General features: G+C 63.2%; 4 pseudogenes; all 4 read left to right on the forward strand.

Moving 5' to 3' along the window:
• The first annotated feature begins 703 nt into the window (after window positions 1–703).
• LOC142876273 (uncharacterized) lies at window positions 704–822 on the forward strand (annotated as a pseudogene).
• Window positions 823–4,577: 3,755 nt separating this feature from the next.
• On the forward strand, window positions 4,578–4,696 carry LOC142875952 (uncharacterized; annotated as a pseudogene).
• Window positions 4,697–8,464: 3,768 nt separating this feature from the next.
• LOC142875953 (uncharacterized) lies at window positions 8,465–8,583 on the forward strand (annotated as a pseudogene).
• Window positions 8,584–12,335: 3,752 nt separating this feature from the next.
• On the forward strand, window positions 12,336–12,454 carry LOC142876275 (uncharacterized; annotated as a pseudogene).
• The last annotated feature ends 1,801 nt before the right edge of the window (window positions 12,455–14,255 follow it).

The following is a 14,255-nucleotide window of genomic DNA, read 5'->3' on the forward strand; positions in this document are numbered from 1 at the left end:
CCCGGCCAGGCCCAGGCCCCTTGGACCGGGCCACAGGAGGACACAGAGGAGGGTCCCGGCCCCCACGAAGCGGTGCCGGCAGTTCTCCACGGGCTTGGGCGTTTTCCAGAGGTAGGAGATGGAGGGGACTGATTTCTTCAGCGCCCCACAAACCACGCCACCCCACCCCACCCATGGGACACCTCCCCAGAGAGAGACGCCCCATACACTGGCTCCCCTCCCCCTTGCGCTGTGCCCCAGCCCTGGCCCGGGGGAATAGGCGGCCGCCCAACAACAGGGCGAGGGGGGGCGCAGCTGAAAGGGGTTGTGGGGGAGGGCGGCCCCTGGCTGGGGTCAAAGGGCGAGCGCCCCGCGCGCGCGTGCGCAGTCAGCGGTGGCGACGCGCTGGGGGTGGGCAGCGGGTAGGTGAAGGAGGCCGAGGCCGGGGGAGGAGACGAGGGGGGCTGGAAGGGCTCCACCTTGACGAGTCCAGCCGTGGAGGCGCATCTTGTGTGAGTGTGAGTGAGTGTGAGTGTGTGTGTGTGTGTAGAGAGACAGCCCCCCGCCCCGCCCCGCCCATCACCCCCGTCCCTCGGAGCCCGCTGGACCCGGCGGCGAACTCAACAGGCCCGGCCCGGCGCAGGGCGTGCGTGGGGCGGGAGGAGGCGGCGGGGTTAGCGCAGAGAGGCTCGGCTTCTTGAGCGGGGCAGGGGCGCCCTCCGCCGTCCACGGCCACACCACCCTGAACGCGCCCGATCTCGTCTGGTCTTGGAAGCTAAGCAGGGTCGGGCCTCGTTAGTACTTGGATGGGAGACCGCCTGGGAATACCGGGTGCCACAGGCTGCTTCTTTTTTGTTTTTGTTTTTTTTTGGCCTCTTGTTCTGTCCCCTTTCTGGGAGCGCGGCGGCGGCCCGGGGTGGGGGTGACCCCCACCCTCAGCGCCCGCCGCGGTGCCTGGCGCCCCAGCCCGCACCGTGGGGCCTCCTCTTGTCCCGAGCCGCGACACCGCCGCCACGCGGCAGCACGCGTGGCATCTGGACTGTCAGGTCTCAGACCAAAGGTCTGCTCTGTGGGAACCGACACGCTGGAGGAAACCTTGAGAGTCTGAGAGGGGAGGGAGTTCCAGAAGAAGGCCAGGATGTCATTTTGAGGGAGTGTGTGACCAGAACTCGTCCCGTTGCTTTTGGGGTTCTATGGGCTACACGTAGGAATCTTTGGTGGTGGCACCTGATGTTGGGGGATCCGGAGTCACACCCAGACCTGCTCCACAGGCTTCCTTTTACTTTTCTCTTCGGATTCATTATTTTTAAAAAGTGTCCCTTACCTCTATTATTGCATTTTCTTTTCTCTCTCTTTTCAAGCAGATGATGGGAGTCCAAGTATTCAGGTGACATGTGTTGCCCGTGCCCCCCTCCCCGCTGTGTTCTTATTCATATACCTCTCATGTTGCTCCAGCGTATCGTGGGGGTACCAATGTTAAGGTCGGGTACGTTGCCCTCTCCAAGCCTCCCCCCTCGGGTCAGAGCTTCACGTGCGCCCATCCCCCAGTCGGTGCGCACCCACCCCATTCCCAATGGATGTGTATGCCCATCCCCTCCCCCCACCCGCCCGACACCCACCCGATGAAGGTGATTCCTCTCCGTCCACTTAGGTGTCCATCCGTTCGTACCAATTTGCCGGTGAGCGCGCTCACGTGGTGCTCGTGTGTCCATTCTTGGGATACCTGGCCTACTGGAACGGGTTCCAGCTCTGGCCAGGAGAACACGAGAGGCGCCCTCTCACCGCTGCTCCTCACAGCCGAATGGCACTCCGTGGTGTCCACGCGCCACATTTTATTAATGCACTCCTGGATGGATGGGCACTCGGGTCGCTTCCACATCTTTGCGATTGTGAATTGTGCCCTAACTGTAACCCTAACCCTTACCCAGCCCGTCTCCTCTGCCCCTGCCTGACGCACTCCTCCCCGGCCAGGCCCGTCACTGTCCTGGGCCCCCGCCTGACCGGCTCCTTCCCGCCCGGCCTGTCACCGTCCTCTGCCCCTGCCTGACATGCTCCTTCCCGCCGGGCCTCTCACCGTCCTCGGCCCCTGCCTGACCGGCTCCTCCGTCGCCTGGGCCTTCCAAGGGCTTGGTGTGGACGCTGCTTCCAGGAAGCCCTCCAGAAACCCGGCAGCAGGGTGGCCGCAGCAGTCTCCAGCAGCGGTCCCTAAGTCGCGTGCGGGGGACGTGCCCCGGCTGTGCCGCGGGGGGGGCCCAGCCTGGTGTCTTCCCTGAGGCCCTGCGGCTGCCGGCTGCCGCCCCCCGCAAGGGGAGAGCCGCGGAGGTGGGGACCGCCTCCTGATGGGATCCCGGGGCTCTCTGTCCTGCCCGAAGGCCCAGCTGGCCTGCGGGTCCTTAGAGTGGCAAAAACCTCCGAAAACTGAGACTGAGGGTCCGGTGGGTGTCTGCACTTTTGTGCTGGGCACCCCAGGGAGGCCCGGGGGCTGGCTGGACAACGTGGTCTGCTGGGCGGGGGGTTTGGAGGAGCAACTGATGCCCTTTGCACTTTGGGTAGCAAGAGTCTGAGGTGTCTCCGAGCCCTGTGCCATGTCGGGGGGGGGGGTGCGGGTGGGAGGAGGAGGAGGAGGAGGTGGGAAGGGCCGGGGCCTGCAGTCGTGTTCCCGGGGTGGCACGGCAAGTGGCTTCTTCCACAGGCTGCTTGGCCTGGGCTCCCTGCACCTGGGCCTTTGGAGGACCGGCCCTGTGTTTGCCAACACTTCCTGCAGGGACCCAGAGCTGGGAGGTTGCATCTCTCAGCCCTGGGTCGGGCAGAGCCCCAGCGGGCCATGCCCACAACCTCTCTCAGCACCGGTCCCCCAGAAGGCTCCCTTGGGACCAGGATTCTCTTGCGGTGACTCTTTAAGGTCTGGCCCCTGGATGGAGGGGCACCAGGAGTAGAGGAGCAGGAAGGGGAAGGGGGTGGCCATGCGAGGGGACACTTTGAGGCCAAGTCCCAGCTTCAGCCTGATCCTCCTGGGAACCCCGCTCTGAGACAAGGAGCCGGGCTTCGCATTCCCACAGCAGCCAGTCGTGGGCTGAGGACACCTGGGGCGTTGGGAACTCCCTGGCTTCTCCTTGGTTTAACATCTGGAGCTGCTTGGGAATCGTGCCGCCACACACACCCGAGCGCAGGTGTCTTCCGCACAGACTGCGGGCCTCGCTCTTCTGAATGCCGCTAGCTCGCCACCCACCCACGGGTGAGCCTGGTCAGGGTACTTTCTCTCAGGGGCAGACTCTCATCCGGGCGGGCTACCGGTGTCTCTGTTTGCTCCTTTCTTTCTTCCATTTCGGGAAAGGCTTCCTTACTGGGTGTGGAAATCTCCTATGCCTTTCCTCGCCTATTCTGTCAGCTTTCAAATTCTCTTTCAGGCCGGGCGCGGTGGCTCAAGCCTGTAATCCTAGCTCTCTGGGAGGCCGAGGCGGGCGGATTGCTCGAGGTCAGGAGTTCGAAACCAGCCTGAGCAAGAGCCAGACCCGGTCTCTACTGTAAATAGAAAGAAATTAATTGGCCAACTAATATATATAGGAAAATGAGCCAGGCATGGTGGCGCATGCCTGTAGTCCCAGCTACTTGGGAGGCTGAGGCAGAAGGATTGCTTGAGCCCAGGAGTTTGAGGTTGCTGTGAGCTAGGCTAACGCCACTGCACTCACTCTAGCCTAGGCAACAAAGCGAGACTGTGTCTCATAAAAAAAAAAAAAAAAATTCTCTTTCAGTTGCCACCCTCACAGATGGATTAGGAAACCCTTCCCGGTGCACTCATTAGTGAAATGACCTCAAGGAAGCTGGAATCCAATATCTAATCGCCGACTTTTAGCGAGTCCACACGCCAGGGTGGTCGGGGTCCAATGCAGCCCCGGCCAGGCCCAGGCCCCTTGGACCGGGCCACAGGAGGACACAGAGGAGGGTCCCGGCCCCCACGAAGCGGTGCCGGCAGTTCTCCACGGGCTTGGGCGTTTTCCAGAGGTAGGAGATGGAGGGGACTGATTTCTTCAGCGCCCCACAAACCACGCCACCCCACCCCACCCATGGGACACCTCCCCAGAGAGAGACGCCCCATACACTGGCTCCCCTCCCCCTTGCGCTGTGCCCCAGCCCTGGCCCGGGGGAATAGGCGGCCGCCCAACAACAGGGCGAGGGGGGGCGCAGCTGAAAGGGGTTGTGGGGGAGGGCGGCCCCTGGCTGGGGTCAAAGGGCGAGCGCCCCGCGCGCGCGTGCGCAGTCAGCGGTGGCGACGCGCTGGGGGTGGGCAGCGGGTAGGTGAAGGAGGCCGAGGCCGGGGGAGGAGACGAGGGGGGCTGGAAGGGCTCCACCTTGACGAGTCCAGCCGTGGAGGCGCATCTTGTGTGAGTGTGAGTGAGTGTGAGTGAGTGTGTGTGTGTGTGTAGAGAGACAGCCCCCCGCCCCGCCCCGCCCATCACCCCCGTCCCTCGGAGCCCGCTGGACCCGGCGGCGAACTCAACAGGCCCGGCCCGGCGCGGGGCGTGCGTGGGGCGGGAGGAGGCGGCGGGGTTAGCGCAGAGAGGCTCGGCTTCTTGAGCGGGGCAGGGGCGCCCTCCGCCGTCCACGGCCACACCACCCTGAACGCGCCCGATCTCGTCTGGTCTCGGAAGCTAAGCAGGGTCGGGCCTCGTTAGTACTTGGATGGGAGACCGCCTGGGAATACCGGGTGCCACAGGCTGCTTCTTTTTTGTTTTTGTTTTTTTTTGGCCTCTTGTTCTGTCCCCTTTCTGGGAGCGCGGCGGCGGCCCGGGGTGGGGGTGACCCCCACCCTCAGCGCCCGCCGCGGTGCCTGGCGCCCCAGCCCGCACCGTGGGGCCTCCTCTTGTCCCGAGCCGCGACACCGCCGCCACGCGGCAGCACGCGTGGCATCTGGACTGTCAGGTCTCAGACCAAAGGTCTGCTCTGTGGGAACCGACACGCTGGAGGAAACCTTGAGAGTCTGAGAGGGGAGGGAGTTCCAGAAGAAGGCCAGGATGTCATTTTGAGGGAGTGTGTGACCAGAACTCGTCCCGTTGCTTTTGGGGTTCTATGGGCTACACGTAGGAATCTTTGGTGGTGGCACCTGATGTTGGGGGATCCGGAGTCACACCCAGACCTGCTCCACAGGCTTCCTTTTACTTTTCTCTTCGGATTCATTATTTTTAAAAAGTGTCCCTTACCTCTATTATTGCATTTTCTTTTCTCTCTCTTTTCAAGCAGATGATGGGAGTCCAAGTATTCAGGTGACATGTGTTGCCCGTGCCCCCCTCCCCGCTGTGTTCTTATTCATATACCTCTCATGTTGCTCCAGCGTATCGTGGGGGTACCAATGTTAAGGTCGGGTACGTTGCCCTCTCCAAGCCTCCCCCCTCGGGTCAGAGCTTCACGTGCGCCCATCCCCCAGTCGGTGCGCACCCACCCCATTCCCAATGGATGTGTATGCCCATCCCCTCCCCCCACCCGCCCGACACCCACCCGATGAAGGTGATTCCTCTCCGTCCACTTAGGTGTCCATCCGTTCGTACCAATTTGCCGGTGAGCGCGCTCACGTGGTGCTCGTGTGTCCATTCTTGGGATACCTGGCCTACTGGAACGGGTTCCAGCTCTGGCCAGGAGAACACGAGAGGCGCCCTCTCACCGCTGCTCCTCACAGCCGAATGGCACTCCGTGGTGTCCACGCGCCACATTTTATTAATGCACTCCTGGATGGATGGGCACTCGGGTCGCTTCCACATCTTTGCGATTGTGAATTGTGCCCTAACTGTAACCCTAACCCTTACCCAGCCCGTCTCCTCTGCCCCTGCCTGACGCACTCCTCCCCGGCCAGGCCCGTCACTGTCCTGGGCCCCCGCCTGACCGGCTCCTTCCCGCCCGGCCTGTCACCGTCCTCTGCCCCTGCCTGACATGCTCCTTCCCGCCGGGCCTCTCACCGTCCTCGGCCCCTGCCTGACCGGCTCCTCCGTCGCCTGGGCCTTCCAAGGGCTTGGTGTGGACGCTGCTTCCAGGAAGCCCTCCAGAAACCCGGCAGCAGGGTGGCCGCAGCAGTCTCCAGCAGCGGTCCCTAAGTCGCGTGCGGGGGACGTGCCCCGGCTGTGCCGCGGGGGGGGCCCCAGCCTGGTGTCTTCCCTGAGGCCCTGCGGCTGCCGGCTGCCGCCCCCCGCAAGGGGAGAGCCGCGGAGGTGGGGACCGCCTCCTGATGGGATCCCGGGGCTCTCTGTCCTGCCCGAAGGCCCAGCTGGCCTGCGGGTCCTTAGAGTGGCAAAAACCTCCGAAAACTGAGACTGAGGGTCCGGTGGGTGTCTGCACTTTTGTGCTGGGCACCCCAGGGAGGCCCGGGGGCTGGCTGGACAACGTGGTCTGCTGGGCGGGGGGTTTGGAGGAGCAACTGATGCCCTTTGCACTTTGGGTAGCAAGAGTCTGAGGTGTCTCCGAGCCCTGTGCCATGTCGGGGGGGGGGTGCGGGTGGGAGGAGGAGGAGGAGGAGGTGGGAAGGGCCGGGGCCTGCAGTCGTGTTCCCGGGGTGGCACGGCAAGTGGCTTCTTCCACAGGCTGCTTGGCCTGGGCTCCCTGCACCTGGGCCTTTGGAGGACCGGCCCTGTGTTTGCCAACACTTCCTGCAGGGACCCAGAGCTGGGAGGTTGCATCTCTCAGCCCTGGGTCGGGCAGAGCCCCAGCGGGCCATGCCCACAACCTCTCTCAGCACCGGTCCCCCAGAAGGCTCCCTTGGGACCAGGATTCTCTTGCGGTGACTCTTTAAGGTCTGGCCCCTGGATGGAGGGGCACCAGGAGTAGAGGAGCAGGAAGGGGAAGGGGGTGGCCATGCGAGGGGACACTTTGAGGCCAAGTCCCAGCTTCAGCCTGATCCTCCTGGGAACCCCGCTCTGAGACAAGGAGCCGGGCTTCGCATTCCCACAGCAGCCAGTCGTGGGCTGAGGACACCTGGGGCGTTGGGAACTCCCTGGCTTCTCCTTGGTTTAACATCTGGAGCTGCTTGGGAATCGTGCCGCCACACACACCCGAGCGCAGGTGTCTTCCGCACAGACTGCGGGCCTCGCTCTTCTGAATGCCGCTAGCTCGCCACCCACCCACGGGTGAGCCTGGTCAGGGTACTTTCTCTCAGGGGCAGACTCTCATCCGGGCGGGCTACCGGTGTCTCTGTTTGCTCCTTTCTTTCTTCCATTTCGGGAAAGGCTTCCTTACTGGGTGTGGAAATCTCCTATGCCTTTCCTCGCCTATTCTGTCAGCTTTCAAATTCTCTTTCAGGCCGGGCGCGGTGGCTCAAGCCTGTAATCCTAGCTCTCTGGGAGGCCGAGGCGGGCGGATTGCTCGAGGTCAGGAGTTCGAAACCAGCCTGAGCAAGAGCCAGACCCGGTCTCTACTGTAAATAGAAAGAAATTAATTGGCCAACTAATATATATAGGAAAATGAGCCAGGCATGGTGGCGCATGCCTGTAGTCCCAGCTACTTGGGAGGCTGAGGCAGAAGGATTGCTTGAGCCCAGGAGTTTGAGGTTGCTGTGAGCTAGGCTAACGCCACTGCACTCACTCTAGCCTAGGCAACAAAGCGAGACTGTGTCTCATAAAAAAAAAAAAAAAAATTCTCTTTCAGTTGCCACCCTCACAGATGGATTAGGAAACCCTTCCCGGTGCACTCATTAGTGAAATGACCTCAAGGAAGCTGGAATCCAATATCTAATCGCCGACTTTTAGCGAGTCCACACGCCAGGGTGGTCGGGGTCCAATGCAGCCCCGGCCAGGCCCAGGCCCCTTGGACCGGGCCACAGGAGGACACAGAGGAGGGTCCCGGCCCCCACGAAGCGGTGCCGGCAGTTCTCCACGGGCTTGGGCGTTTTCCAGAGGTAGGAGATGGAGGGGACTGATTTCTTCAGCGCCCCACAAACCACGCCACCCCACCCCACCCCACCCATGGGACACATCCCCAGAGAGAGACGCCCCATACACTGGCTCCCCTCCCCCTTGCGCTGTGCCCCAGCCCTGGCCCGGGGGAATAGGCGGCCGCCCAGCAACAGGGCGAGGGGGGGCGCAGCTGAAAGGGGTTGTGGGGGAGGGCGGCCCCTGGCTGGGGTCAAAGGGCGAGCGCCCCGCGCGCGCGTGCGCAGTCAGCGGTGGCGACGCGCTGGGGGTGGGCAGCGGGTAGGTGAAGGAGGCCGAGGCCGGGGGAGGAGACGAGGGGGGCTGGAAGGGCTCCACCTTGACGAGTCCAGCCGTGGAGGCGCATCTTGTGTGAGTGTGAGTGAGTGTGAGTGTGTGTGTGTGTGTGTGTGTGTGTGTAGAGAGACAGCCCCCCGCCCCGCCCCGCCCATCACCCCCGTCCCTCGGAGCCCGCTGGACCCGGCGGCGAACTCAACAGGCCCGGCCCGGCGCGGGGCGTGCGTGGGGCGGGAGGAGGCGGCGGGGTTAGCGCAGAGAGGCTCGGCTTCTTGAGCGGGGCAGGGGCGCCCTCCGCCGTCCACGGCCACACCACCCTGAACGCGCCCGATCTCGTCTGGTCTCGGAAGCTAAGCAGGGTCGGGCCTCGTTAGTACTTGGATGGGAGACCGCCTGGGAATACCGGGTGCCACAGGCTGCTTCTTTTTTGTTTTTGTTTTTTTTTGGCCTCTTGTTCTGTCCCCTTTCTGGGAGCGCGGCGGCGGCCCGGGGTGGGGGTGACCCCCACCCTCAGCGCCCGCCGCGGTGCCTGGCGCCCCAGCCCGCACCGTGGGGCCTCCTCTTGTCCCGAGCCGCGACACCGCCGCCACGCGGCAGCACGCGTGGCATCTGGACTGTCAGGTCTCAGACCAAAGGTCTGCTCTGTGGGAACCGACACGCTGGAGGAAACCTTGAGAGTCTGAGAGGGGAGGGAGTTCCAGAAGAAGGCCAGGATGTCATTTTGAGGGAGTGTGTGACCAGAACTCGTCCCGTTGCTTTTGGGGTTCTATGGGCTACACGTAGGAATCTTTGGTGGTGGCACCTGATGTTGGGGGATCCGGAGTCACACCCAGACCTGCTCCACAGGCTTCCTTTTACTTTTCTCTTCGGATTCATTATTTTTAAAAAGTGTCCCTTACCTCTATTATTGCATTTTCTTTTCTCTCTCTTTTCAAGCAGATGATGGGAGTCCAAGTATTCAGGTGACATGTGTTGCCCGTGCCCCCCTCCCCGCTGTGTTCTTATTCATATACCTCTCATGTTGCTCCAGCGTATCGTGGGGGTACCAATGTTAAGGTCGGGTACGTTGCCCTCTCCAAGCCTCCCCCCTCGGGTCAGAGCTTCACGTGCGCCCATCCCCCAGTCGGTGCGCACCCACCCCATTCCCAATGGATGTGTATGCCCATCCCCTCCCCCCACCCGCCCGACACCCACCCGATGAAGGTGATTCCTCTCCGTCCACTTAGGTGTCCATCCGTTCGTACCAATTTGCCGGTGAGCGCGCTCACGTGGTGCTCGTGTGTCCATTCTTGGGATACCTGGCCTACTGGAACGGGTTCCAGCTCTGGCCAGGAGAACACGAGAGGCGCCCTCTCACCGCTGCTCCTCACAGCCGAATGGCACTCCGTGGTGTCCACGCGCCACATTTTATTAATGCACTCCTGGATGGATGGGCACTCGGGTCGCTTCCACATCTTTGCGATTGTGAATTGTGCCCTAACTGTAACCCTAACCCTTACCCAGCCCGTCTCCTCTGCCCCTGCCTGACGCACTCCTCCCCGGCCAGGCCCGTCACTGTCCTGGGCCCCCGCCTGACCGGCTCCTTCCCGCCCGGCCTGTCACCGTCCTCTGCCCCTGCCTGACATGCTCCTTCCCGCCGGGCCTCTCACCGTCCTCGGCCCCTGCCTGACCGGCTCCTCCGTCGCCTGGGCCTTCCAAGGGCTTGGTGTGGACGCTGCTTCCAGGAAGCCCTCCAGAAACCCGGCAGCAGGGTGGCCGCAGCAGTCTCCAGCAGCGGTCCCTAAGTCGCGTGCGGGGGACGTGCCCCGGCTGTGCCGCGGGGGGGGCCCCAGCCTGGTGTCTTCCCTGAGGCCCTGCGGCTGCCGGCTGCCGCCCCCCGCAAGGGGAGAGCCGCGGAGGTGGGGACCGCCTCCTGATGGGATCCCGGGGCTCTCTGTCCTGCCCGAAGGCCCAGCTGGCCTGCGGGTCCTTAGAGTGGCAAAAACCTCCGAAAACTGAGACTGAGGGTCCGGTGGGTGTCTGCACTTTTGTGCTGGGCACCCCAGGGAGGCCCGGGGGCTGGCTGGACAACGTGGTCTGCTGGGCGGGGGGTTTGGAGGAGCAACTGATGCCCTTTGCACTTTGGGTAGCAAGAGTCTGAGGTGTCTCCGAGCCCTGTGCCATGTCGGGGGGGGGGGTGCGGGTGGGAGGAGGAGGAGGAGGAGGTGGGAAGGGCCGGGGCCTGCAGTCGTGTTCCCGGGGTGGCACGGCAAGTGGCTTCTTCCACAGGCTGCTTGGCCTGGGCTCCCTGCACCTGGGCCTTTGGAGGACCGGCCCTGTGTTTGCCAACACTTCCTGCAGGGACCCAGAGCTGGGAGGTTGCATCTCTCAGCCCTGGGTCGGGCAGAGCCCCAGCGGGCCATGCCCACAACCTCTCTCAGCACCGGTCCCCCAGAAGGCTCCCTTGGGACCAGGATTCTCTTGCGGTGACTCTTTAAGGTCTGGCCCCTGGATGGAGGGGCACCAGGAGTAGAGGAGCAGGAAGGGGAAGGGGGTGGCCATGCGAGGGGACACTTTGAGGCCAAGTCCCAGCTTCAGCCTGATCCTCCTGGGAACCCCGCTCTGAGACAAGGAGCCGGGCTTCGCATTCCCACAGCAGCCAGTCGTGGGCTGAGGACACCTGGGGCGTTGGGAACTCCCTGGCTTCTCCTTGGTTTAACATCTGGAGCTGCTTGGGAATCGTGCCGCCACACACACCCGAGCGCAGGTGTCTTCCGCACAGACTGCGGGCCTCGCTCTTCTGAATGCCGCTAGCTCGCCACCCACCCACGGGTGAGCCTGGTCAGGGTACTTTCTCTCAGGGGCAGACTCTCATCCGGGCGGGCTACCGGTGTCTCTGTTTGCTCCTTTCTTTCTTCCATTTCGGGAAAGGCTTCCTTACTGGGTGTGGAAATCTCCTATGCCTTTCCTCGCCTATTCTGTCAGCTTTCAAATTCTCTTTCAGGCCGGGCGCGGTGGCTCAAGCCTGTAATCCTAGCTCTCTGGGAGGCCGAGGCGGGCGGATTGCTCGAGGTCAGGAGTTCGAAACCAGCCTGAGCAAGAGCCAGACCCGGTCTCTACTGTAAATAGAAAGAAATTAATTGGCCAACTAATATATATAGGAAAATGAGCCAGGCATGGTGGCGCATGCCTGTAGTCCCAGCTACTTGGGAGGCTGAGGCAGAAGGATTGCTTGAGCCCAGGAGTTTGAGGTTGCTGTGAGCTAGGCTAACGCCACTGCACTCACTCTAGCCTAGGCAACAAAGCGAGACTGTGTCTCATAAAAAAAAAAAAAAAAATTCTCTTTCAGTTGCCACCCTCACAGATGGATTAGGAAACCCTTCCCGGTGCACTCATTAGTGAAATGACCTCAAGGAAGCTGGAATCCAATATCTAATCGCCGACTTTTAGCGAGTCCACACGCCAGGGTGGTCGGGGTCCAATGCAGCCCCGGCCAGGCCCAGGCCCCTTGGACCGGGCCACAGGAGGACACAGAGGAGGGTCCCGGCCCCCACGAAGCGGTGCCGGCAGTTCTCCACGGGCTTGGGCGTTTTCCAGAGGTAGGAGATGGAGGGGACTGATTTCTTCAGCGCCCCACAAACCACGCCACCCCACCCCACCCATGGGACACCTCCCCAGAGAGAGACGCCCCATACACTGGCTCCCCTCCCCCTTGCGCTGTGCCCCAGCCCTGGCCCGGGGGAATAGGCGGCCGCCCAACAACAGGGCGAGGGGGGGCGCAGCTGAAAGGGGTTGTGGGGGAGGGCGGCCCCTGGCTGGGGTCAAAGGGCGAGCGCCCCGCGCGCGCGTGCGCAGTCAGCGGTGGCGACGCGCTGGGGGTGGGCAGCGGGTAGGTGAAGGAGGCCGAGGCCGGGGGAGGAGACGAGGGGGGCTGGAAGGGCTCCACCTTGACGAGTCCAGCCGTGGAGGCGCATCTTGTGTGAGTGTGAGTGAGTGTGAGTGTGTGTGTGTGTGTAGAGAGACAGCCCCCCGCCCCGCCCCGCCCATCACCCCCGTCCCTCGGAGCCCGCTGGACCCGGCGGCGAACTCAACAGGCCCGGCCCGGCGCAGGGCGTGCGTGGGGCGGGAGGAGGCGGCGGGGTTAGCGCAGAGAGGCTCGGCTTCTTGAGCGGGGCAGGGGCGCCCTCCGCCGTCCACGGCCACACCACCCTGAACGCGCCCGATCTCGTCTGGTCTTGGAAGCTAAGCAGGGTCGGGCCTCGTTAGTACTTGGATGGGAGACCGCCTGGGAATACCGGGTGCCACAGGCTGCTTCTTTTTTGTTTTTGTTTTTTTTTGGCCTCTTGTTCTGTCCCCTTTCTGGGAGCGCGGCGGCGGCCCGGGGTGGGGGTGACCCCCACCCTCAGCGCCCGCCGCGGTGCCTGGCGCCCCAGCCCGCACCGTGGGGCCTCCTCTTGTCCCGAGCCGCGACACCGCCGCCACGCGGCAGCACGCGTGGCATCTGGACTGTCAGGTCTCAGACCAAAGGTCTGCTCTGTGGGAACCGACACGCTGGAGGAAACCTTGAGAGTCTGAGAGGGGAGGGAGTTCCAGAAGAAGGCCAGGATGTCATTTTGAGGGAGTGTGTGACCAGAACTCGTCCCGTTGCTTTTGGGGTTCTATGGGCTACACGTAGGAATCTTTGGTGGTGGCACCTGATGTTGGGGGATCCGGAGTCACACCCAGACCTGCTCCACAGGCTTCCTTTTACTTTTCTCTTCGGATTCATTATTTTTAAAAAGTGTCCCTTACCTCTATTATTGCATTTTCTTTTCTCTCTCTTTTCAAGCAGATGATGGGAGTCCAAGTATTCAGGTGACATGTGTTGCCCGTGCCCCCCTCCCCGCTGTGTTCTTATTCATATACCTCTCATGTTGCTCCAGCGTATCGTGGGGGTACCAATGTTAAGGTCGGGTACGTTGCCCTCTCCAAGCCTCCCCCCTCGGGTCAGAGCTTCACGTGCGCCCATCCCCCAGTCGGTGCGCACCCACCCCATTCCCAATGGATGTGTATGCCCATCCCCTCCCCCCACCCGCCCGACACCCACCCGATGAAGGTGATTCCTCTCCGTCCACTTAGGTGTCCATCCGTTCGTACCAATTTGCCGGTGAGCGCGCTCACGTGGTGCTCGTGTGTCCATTCTTGGGATACCTGGCCTACTGGAACGGGTTCCAGCTCTGGCCAGGAGAACACGAGAGGCGCCCTCTCACCGCTGCTCCTCACAGCCGAATGGCACTCCGTGGTGTCCACGCGCCACATTTTATTAATGCACTCCTGGATGGATGGGCACTCGGGTCGCTTCCACATCTTTGCGATTGTGAATTGTGCCCTAACTGTAACCCTAACCCTTACCCAGCCCGTCTCCTCTGCCCCTGCCTGACGCACTCCTCCCCGGCCAGGCCCGTCACTGTCCTGGGCCCCCGCCTGACCGGCTCCTTCCCGCCCGGCCTGTCACCGTCCTCTGCCCCTGCCTGACATGCTCCTTCCCGCCGGGCCTCTCACCGTCCTCGGCCCCTGCCTGACCGGCTCCTCCGTCGCCTGGGCCTTCCAAGGGCTTGGTGTGGACGCTGCTTCCAGGAAGCCCTCCAGAAACCCGGCAGCAGGGTGGCCGCAGCAGTCTCCAGCAGCGGTCCCTAAGTCGCGTGCGGGGGACGTGCCCCGGCTGTGCCGCGGGGGGGGCCCAGCCTGGTGTCTTCCCTGAGGCCCTGCGGCTGCCGGCTGCCGCCCCCCGCAAGGGGAGAGCCGCGGAGGTGGGGACCGCCTCCTGATGGGATCCCGGGGCTCTCTGTCCTGCCCGAAGGCCCAGCTGGCCTGCGGGTCCTTAGAGTGGCAAAAACCTCCGAAAACTGAGACTGAGGGTCCGGTGGGTGTCTGCACTTTTGTGCTGGGCACCCCAGGGAGGCCCGGGGGCTGGCTGGACAACGTGGTCTGCTGGGCGGGGGGTTTGGAGGAGCAACTGATGCCCTTTGCACTTTGGGTAGCAAGAGTCTGAGGTGTCTCCGAGCCCTGTGCCATGTCGGGGGGGGGGGGTGCGGGTGGGAGGAGGAGGAGGAGGAGGTGGGAAGGGCCGGG

The sequence above is a fragment of the Microcebus murinus genome, chromosome 14 (assembly GCF_040939455.1).
Source record: "Microcebus murinus isolate Inina chromosome 14, M.murinus_Inina_mat1.0, whole genome shotgun sequence".
NCBI lineage: Eukaryota > Metazoa > Chordata > Mammalia > Primates > Cheirogaleidae > Microcebus > Microcebus murinus.